An 8,952-nucleotide genomic window follows, 5' to 3' on the forward strand; every position below is an offset into this window, starting at 1 on the left:
TAGATAGATAGATAGATAGATAGATAGATAGATAGAAATGAAAGGCCATATATAATAGATGGATACATATGCAAATGCACTATTCACATTATAATAAGAATAGATAGATAGATAGATTTGAAAGACACTAAATAATAGATAGATATGTAAATACACTATATAAACTATAAAATAGATAGATAGATAGATAGATAGATAGATAGATAGATAGATAGATAGATAGATAGATAGATAGATAGATAGATAGATAGATAGATAGATAGATATGAAAGGTACAATATGATAGATAGATAGATAGATAGATAGATAGATAGATAGATAGATAGATAGATAGATAGATAGATAGATAGATAGATAGATAGATAGATAGATAGATGAAAGGTACAATATGATAGATAGATAGATAGATAGATAGATAGATAGATAGATAGATAGATAGATAGATAGATAGATAGATAGATAGATAGATAGATAGATAGATAGATAGATAGATAGATAGATAGATAGATAGATAGATAGATAGTCCCACCTGAGTTAATGCAGCCCCACAAGGCTACCATCAAGCTTCAGTTTCAAATAGTATTGCCCAGGTGATGAGCGGTGCCTGGATTTTTACCGATGTAATGCTAATGTTGGTTTGATCAGACCAGAAGAATTGTTTCTCACAGTTTGAAAGTCCATTAGATGGTTAGATTGTAGCCTTTCCCAGATCTTTGCCTCAACTCAATCCTGTCTCTAAGCTCTGCAGGCAATTCCTTTGACCTCTTGGCGTAGTTTTTCCTCAGCTGTGGTACTGTGGGACCTTCTATAGACTGGTGTGTGTGCCCCTACTAATCACGTCCATGTTCAATAGATACATAGTTGTTTCCTCTCATAGGTGCCTACATTTAAGTGATAGATAGATAGATAGATAGATAGATAGATAGATAGATAGATAGATAGATAGATAGATAGATAGATAGATAGATAGATAGATAGATAGATAGATAGATAGATAGATAGATAGATAGATAGATAGATAGATAGATAGATAGATAGATAGATAGATAGATAGATAGATAGATAGATAGATAGATACTTTATTAATCCCAAGGGGAAATTCACATACACATGTTGTGCATGCGCACAACAGCCAAACACCACGTTAAGCGCACAGTTCCATACAAAGATTTTTGTATCTTTTTCATGAACTGGGGGATGGCTACTGACATTAAGCTTAAGGATTATATATTGTACAAGTATAAAGAAAGAATTAAAGAAAAAAGGACTCATTGTATTAAATGTTATCGATAATATCAAGTGGAAATAGGGGGTGCTGCAGTTCCACAGTGCCTATACGCAATACGCCACTGGTCAACACACTGTACCAGTGCATGCTTCCCCAACTTGACTTGACGTGACTCGTATATTATATTTCAAGAGTGAATATTGTTCTCCCAGCCTAGGTGCCCTAGTTGTGTTTGTCTAATGAACTCTTTGTTTAGCTGTTAGGGTTTGACGATGTTAGATTCATTCCTACATTCCAAATCATATTATGTGATATCATCTACTGTTAAATTCTGCTCCATACTTGTAATTTTTTATTTTTATATTGTATTGAGGATTACTTGTGTTTTGTTCTGCGTATTGTTTTGTATTGACCCCCTTTTTTTTGACACCCACTGCACGCCCAACCTACCTGGAAAGGGGTCTCTCTTTGAACTGCCTTTCCCAAGGTTTCCTTCATATTTTTTGGGAGTTTTCCCTTGTCTTCTTAGAGAGTCAAGGCTTGGGGGGGCTGTCAAAAGGCAGGGCCTGTGAAAGCCCATTGGGTCATTTTGGGCTACACAGAAATAAATTGTATTGTATTGTATTGTTCTAGGCATCGTTGATTTTCCCCGCTCTTCTTTTAGATTTTCTTCCTATTCTTCCATCAAAGGTCTATCTTCAGATATTTAATTCGTTCCCCAACTTTGCACTATTGCCTTCTGTAGCCCTGCCTTTTTCACATGACTGATTGTCACATTGTTGTGTCTGCTCTCCACTATTCTTCTAAAGCTGAAGTCTCAGGCCTATAATAAGCTTCCTGTTGACCTTCGACCTGCGCTATTTATATGCCCAGCATTTTTTTTTTCTTTTCAGTTAAACATATATAAGTATAACTTATTGTTTAGGGCACTGACCTTTCATAATTTCAAACAGGAAATGTTTCCCCTGCTGTTTTTAGACATGTGGAAATTATATTCACCGGTGCTGGAGAGAGGAATGCTGCAAACATGCAACTCATGTACACCTAATTCTGTTGACTGTAGTAAAGATATAATGGCTGTGAAAGAGAGTAACCTTAAACTTACACTGTCATTAAAAAGTACAGGTATCAGTACCACCAGATACACAAAGTGTCACCCCTTTGAGCGGCTGTTACTTTATCTATAGGCCTCTGCACTTTTCCTTCTGATGAATTATGTTTGCACAGTGCTATTTGATCAAACTCCACAGAGATGTACACGGTAAGAGATTTGTTTTAGCTGCTAATGTATTATGAGCTCAGATGCAAGAAAGTTGATTTTTGTGCAAACCCAAGAAAAATGCCCTTTTTAATATGTAAAAATAGAACAGCAATTCAATTAAGGCAACCCTTTTTCTTTCAACAAACTGACTACACGAAAGAGTAGCATGGTGGCACAGAGGTTACTTCTACTGCCTCACAACTCCGGGGTAATAGGGCCAAATCTGCCTGCTCTTGTAGAGTTTGTATGTGCTCCTCCGATCTTGTTGGCTTTCTCCATTTTCATCTCCTAGAGTTGTGGAATATTCCGATTGGGGTTGGCTCTATGCTGAAGTGGATTGCCCTTTGATGGAGGGTGTGCCCAGCGATTTAGGCCCATGATTTTGCAGCTTTGTTAAAATAAGCAGGACCCTGAAACAAATCAAAGAGTCTATAATTAATTAAATGAGCTTTATTTAATTTGACACATTCTTGATATTGCCAATACCATTAAAAAAAAAAGTAATAATACATGAACAATTATAAGGAAAATTATAGCCATAATGACAGAGTGCGATTACTGCATTCAGTATGAGACAGGGGAGAGTCATAGGCAAGAGGACGAAGATAAGGCTGAAGACAACACTGAATGCAAGTAAACCTGAGCCAGACAGATGAGAAAGTATTTAGAACTTTAGAACAAACTTGATGAGAACAGGCCATTCAGCACAGCAAAGCTCACCAGTCCTGTCCACTTAATTCTTTTAAAGTAACATCAAGGCGAATTTTGATAGTCCCTAAAGCCCTGCTGTCTACCACACTGCTTGGTCACTTATTACAAGTGTCTGTGGTTCTCTGTGTGAAGAAAAACTTCCAAATGTTTTTGCGAAATTTCCCTTTAACAAGTTTCCAATGGTTTCCCCGTGTTCTTGACGAACTCACTTAAAAGTCACCGTGTCGATCTACTGGACTAATTTCCTTCATAATTTGAAACACTTCAATCATGCCTCCATTTAATCTCCTTTAAAGGCTCAGCTCTTTTAATCTTTCTTCATAACTCATCCCCTGTAGTCCTGGAATCAGCCTAGTTGCTCTTATCTGGACATTTTCTACTGCTGTTATGTTCTTTTGTAGCCTGGAGACCAAAACTGCACCCAGTACTCCAGATGAGGCCTCACCAGAGTGTTTTAAAGCTTGAGCAGAACCTCCTGTGACTTGTAATCCACACATCAGGGCGCTATATAACCTGACACTCTGTTAGCTTTCTTCATGACTTCTGAACTCTGTCTAGCAGTTGATAGTCCACTACGACTCCAAAATCTTTTAATCTTTCCCCCCAACACATTCCTTGTAGCCCTGGAATCAGCCTTGTCGCTCTTATCTGAACTTTTTCCAGCACTGTTATGTCCTTTTTGTAGCCTGGAGACCAAAACTGCACCCAGTACTCCAGATGAGGCCTCACCAGAGTGTTTTAAAGCTTGAGCAGAACCTCCTGTGACTTGTACTCCACACATCAGGGCGCTATATAACATGACACTCTATTAACCTTCTTCATGACTTCTGAACACTGTCTAGCAGTTGATAGTCCACTACGACTCCAAAATCTTTTAATCTTTCCCCCCAACTCATTCCCTGTAGCCCTGGAATCAGCCTCATCGCTCTTCTCTGGACTTTTTCCAGCACTGATATGTCCTTTTTGTAGCCTGGAGACCAAAACTGCACCCAGATGAGGCCTCACCAGTGCGTTATAAAGCTTGAGCAGAACCTCCTTGGACTTGTACTGCACACATCAGGGCGCTATATAACCTCACACTCTGTTAGCCTTCTTAATGGCTTTTGAACACTGTCTGGACGTTGATTGTGCCAAGTTCACTAAGACTCCTAATTCCTTCTCATAAGGGGTACTTTCGATTTTCAGACCTCTCATTAAGTATTCAAACCTCACATGTTTACTTCCTACATGTAATACTTTACATTTACTGACATTACATTTCATCTTCCAGAATCTGCCCAAGCCTGTCTGCTGTCCAAGTCCTTCTGTGATGATTTAACAGATTCCAAATTATCTGCTAATCCACCTATGTTGGTATCATCTGCAAACTTAACCAGCTTGTTACTTATGTTCCTATCTAAATCATTTATATATGTTAAAAACAGCAGCGGCCCCAGCACTGACCCCTGTGACACACCACAGAATAAAACATTAATGAACGGAACAGGCTAAAAGGAGACTCTTCATAAAACGTTAAAGTTCTGTTCGATAAAAAGGCAACATATGCACTTAGAGGGTACTTGTTGTGAGCACAGCAACATAAGATGGATAAAAAGGGGTGTGTGGTGCACTGTAATAATAATAATAATAATAAATAATTCATTACATTTATATAGCGCTTTATGTTCCATCCCATGCACAGACTGTGCCAAGAGCGTCTTGTAGCTATGACTGAACTTACCAGTGTGTGAGTGACGGGCACAGACAAGAGGGATAGTGAAGACGGTTGGCCTTTACTGCAGCAAGTATCACTATCAAATGTACCAAGTTTGACAGTGCAATACAAGGATCTAAAATTATCCCAAAAACAATGATACTGATGAAAAATGTAAGTAAAAAAAAATAACTCTATCCACATATATATATATATATATATATATATATATATGGGATTAATAAAGTATCTATCTATCTATCTATCTATCTATCTATCTATCTATCTATCTATCTATCTATCTATCTATCTATCTATCTATATATATATATATATATATATATATATATATATATATATATATATATATATATATATACAATCATATGAAAAAGTTTGGGAACCCCTCTTAATTCTTTGGATTTTTGTTTCTCATTGGCTGAGCTTTCAAAGTAGCAACTTCCCTTTAATATATGACATGCCTTATGGCAACAGTAGGATTTCAGCAGTGACATTAAGTTTATTGGATTAACAGAAAATATGCAATATGCAACATAACAAAATTAGACAGGTGCATACATTTGGGCACCCAAACAGAGATATGACATCAATACTTAGTTGAGCTTCCTTTTGTAAATCTAACAGCCTCTAGACGCTGTCCTCCTATAGCCTTTAATGAGTGTCTGGATTCTGGATGGAGATATTGCTGACCATTCTTCCATACAAAATCTCTCCAGTTCAGTTCAATTTGATGGACAGCCTGCTTCAAATCATCCCATAGATTTTCGATGATATTCAACTCAGGGGACTGTGATGGCCATTCCAGAACATTGTACTTCTCCGTCTGCATGAATGCCTTTGTAGATTTCGAAGTGTGTTTTGGGCCATTGTCTTGTTGGAATATCCAACCTCTGTGTAACTTCAACTTTGTGACTGATGCTTGAACATTATCCTGAAGAATTTGTTGATATTGGGTTGAATTCATCCGGCCCTCGACTTTAACAAGTGCCCCAGTCCCTGAACTAGCCACACAGCCCCACAGCATGATGGAACCTCCACCAAATTTGACAGCAGGTAGCAGGTGTTTTTCTTGGAATGTGGTGTTCTTCTTCCGCCATGCAAAGTGCTTTTTGTTATGAGCAAATAACTCCACTTTTGTCTCATCAGTCCAAAGCACTTTGTTCCAAAATGAATCTGGCTTGTCTAAATGAGCATTTGTATACAACAAGCGACGCTGTTTGTGGCGTGAGTGCAGAAAGGGCTTCTTTCTCATCACCCTGCCATACAGATGTTCTTTGTGCAAATTGCACTGAATTGTAGAACGATGTACAGATACACCATCTGCAGCAAGATGTTCTTACAGGTCTTTGGAGGCGATCTGTGGGTTGTCTGTCACCATTCTCACAATCCTGTGCATATGCCACTCCTGTATTTTTCTTGGCCTGCCAGACCTGCTGGGTTTAACAGCAACTGTGCCTGTGGCCTTCCATTTCCTGATTCCATTCCTTACAGTTGAAACTGACAGTTTAAACCTCTGAGATGGCTTTTTGTAGCCTTCCCCTAAACCAGGAGACTCAACAATCTTTATTTTCAGATCTTTGGAGAGTTGCTTTGAGGATCCCATGCTGTCACTCTTCAGAGGAGAGTCAAAGGGAAGGAAGCACAACTTGCAATTGACCACCTTAAATACCTTTATATCTCATGATGGGACACACCTGTCTATGAAGTCTTAGCGAGCTCATCACACCAATTTGGTGTTACAAGTAATCAGCATTGAGCAGTGACAGGCATTCAAATCAGCACAATGACAAGGGGACCCACATTTGTGCACAGACAGTTTTTCACATTTGATTTAATTTCATACAACTAAATACCACTTCACTAAAAATCTTTGTTTGGAAAACACCGCAGTGCTCAGATGTTCCTAGGAAATGAAAGACAGACCACTGTTATCTTATCTGTTGAAAGGACAGTCAATTATTATGCAGGCTGAGTAGGGGTTCCCAAACTTTTTCATTTGACTGTATATATATATATATATATATATATATATATATATATATATATATATATATATATATATGTCTGTCTGTCTGTCTGTCTGTCTGTCTGCTTTTCACGAGAGAACTACTTAAGGGATTTAGATTGGGTTTTTTTCTCTAATTTGCTTGACCATTCCAGTTGATTTTGCGACTTCTTTCATCCCACTCAGTATCAGAGTTTGCTTGCGGTACCGATTTATTTGCGTGAATCTGAGAGGCTGCAGATAGGAGGGGTCAGGGCCCTCCTCACTCACGTTCCAGCCTCTGTTTGAGTTACTCTACCTCTTGCCACGTGTTGGAGTGTACCTTGCCTCTGATTAGCTAGCGATACATGTTTGTTCAGCGGACATTATCATCTACAGATTGTTAAGGAGTAACGTTTGACGTTTTTTAGAGACAGATCAGAGCTAAGTGTGTTTTAGAGGGTAGCTGCTGATCAGCAGAGATATCAGTCTACGTGTTTTTTCCCACATGCGGGGAACACTCTCCCATCAGACGTGAACACGATCAGATACAGTGCCAACATCTTTTGTTTTTTAAAGTTTGTCCTATTAGGCCACCCCACGACTTTCTTGACATTTTAGTTTATAATTTAAAAATGGAATAAGAATCTGAAAATTTAACAACATCAAATTAAAGTTCCATAAATTCTGAAAAGAGTGATACCAAACATACTGTATATATGTAGGTTTCAAAATAAGTGATAATAAGACATAAAAACGTCACATAAAATTGTTGCACAAAATTGTTGCACTTTTAGGTTTATCGCTCATCGCATCTCCAGGCTTTTTTTCTCATCGCTATAAAACTCCAGGTAACCCAGAGGGAGGTCTCAGTTTTGGCCAGAACCGATCTCAGCTCTAACATCAGCATCCATTCCACCCAACTCGTCTATGATGCAGACAAGGTAGATGAAGCTTTCCACCTCTTCTAATACTTTGCCTCCCAAAGTGATGAGAGATGCATTAACGGAGTTGACCTGGAGAACCTTGCTGTTTCCTCTTTGGATGTTAAGTTTTCTGTGATGCCACTGGTCTTTTCCTGCCTCTGATGTTGCAGGATTATGAACATTTGTGGAGGAAGAAGGAAAAGAAAAACGACTAAATGTTGGTGTACAATGGCTCACCCTGCACATACAGTATGTATTCACACTAAATAAAGAACGCATGCCATCAGCTACCATTTACTCAGCATATACCGGATATTTATTGCATTTATATTTTAACTCAAGATATTTGCAGGGCATAAAAATCCTCATATTAATCAAAAGATGAAAAACTAATATACAAGCCTCAAGGGAAATAGTTAAACTGCAGTTGCCTTCAAAGAGCAGAATCATCCAGACACTGTCTCTGTTTTATTAACATGGTTATCAGATATCATCACTAATCACTGAAAAAGAGGTAAAGAATCTGATCAAAATATGTTACTATACCCTAACAACAAATTATACAACATTTTGAGAAAATCCCTCATTAGTACACTGTGCCTATAGGAGACGGAATAGTCTAATTGGCTACAATATGAGCAAAAACAAGTTAGAAAATAAAAGTACGCATGCTGTTAAGATTCAGGAGCAACGGCGGACTAAGTTAACTGATAATAAAGTTGAAGCATTTTACATTTTTTGGTTACTTCATCAAAGAGTCAGTAATTACATATTTGTATATTAAACCTTTTGTAACAATAAGTCATATTCGAAGATAACAGTGATGATAAAAATGTCATTTTATGTTTTAATAGACGTTAAATAGCTGCTTTTATTTAATGAAGATTTTTCAAGACCCTTTTTGCATCTAGTCAGGGCTTTGATGGAATTTACCCCTTAGAGGGCAACTACTGAAAGTGCTTTTGGGAATTCTGTGCTTTAAGGACTCCTGATTCACAACAGCAGGGTTACAAAGTGGGAGTGCCTGTGACTTTTGTAGATAGATAGATAGATAGATAGATAGATAGATAGATAGATAGATAGATAGATAGATAGATAGATAGATAGATAGATAGATAGATAGATAGA

The sequence above is a fragment of the Erpetoichthys calabaricus genome, chromosome 8, assembly GCF_900747795.2.
Source record: "Erpetoichthys calabaricus chromosome 8, fErpCal1.3, whole genome shotgun sequence".
NCBI classification, from domain to species: Eukaryota; Metazoa; Chordata; class Cladistia; order Polypteriformes; family Polypteridae; genus Erpetoichthys; species Erpetoichthys calabaricus.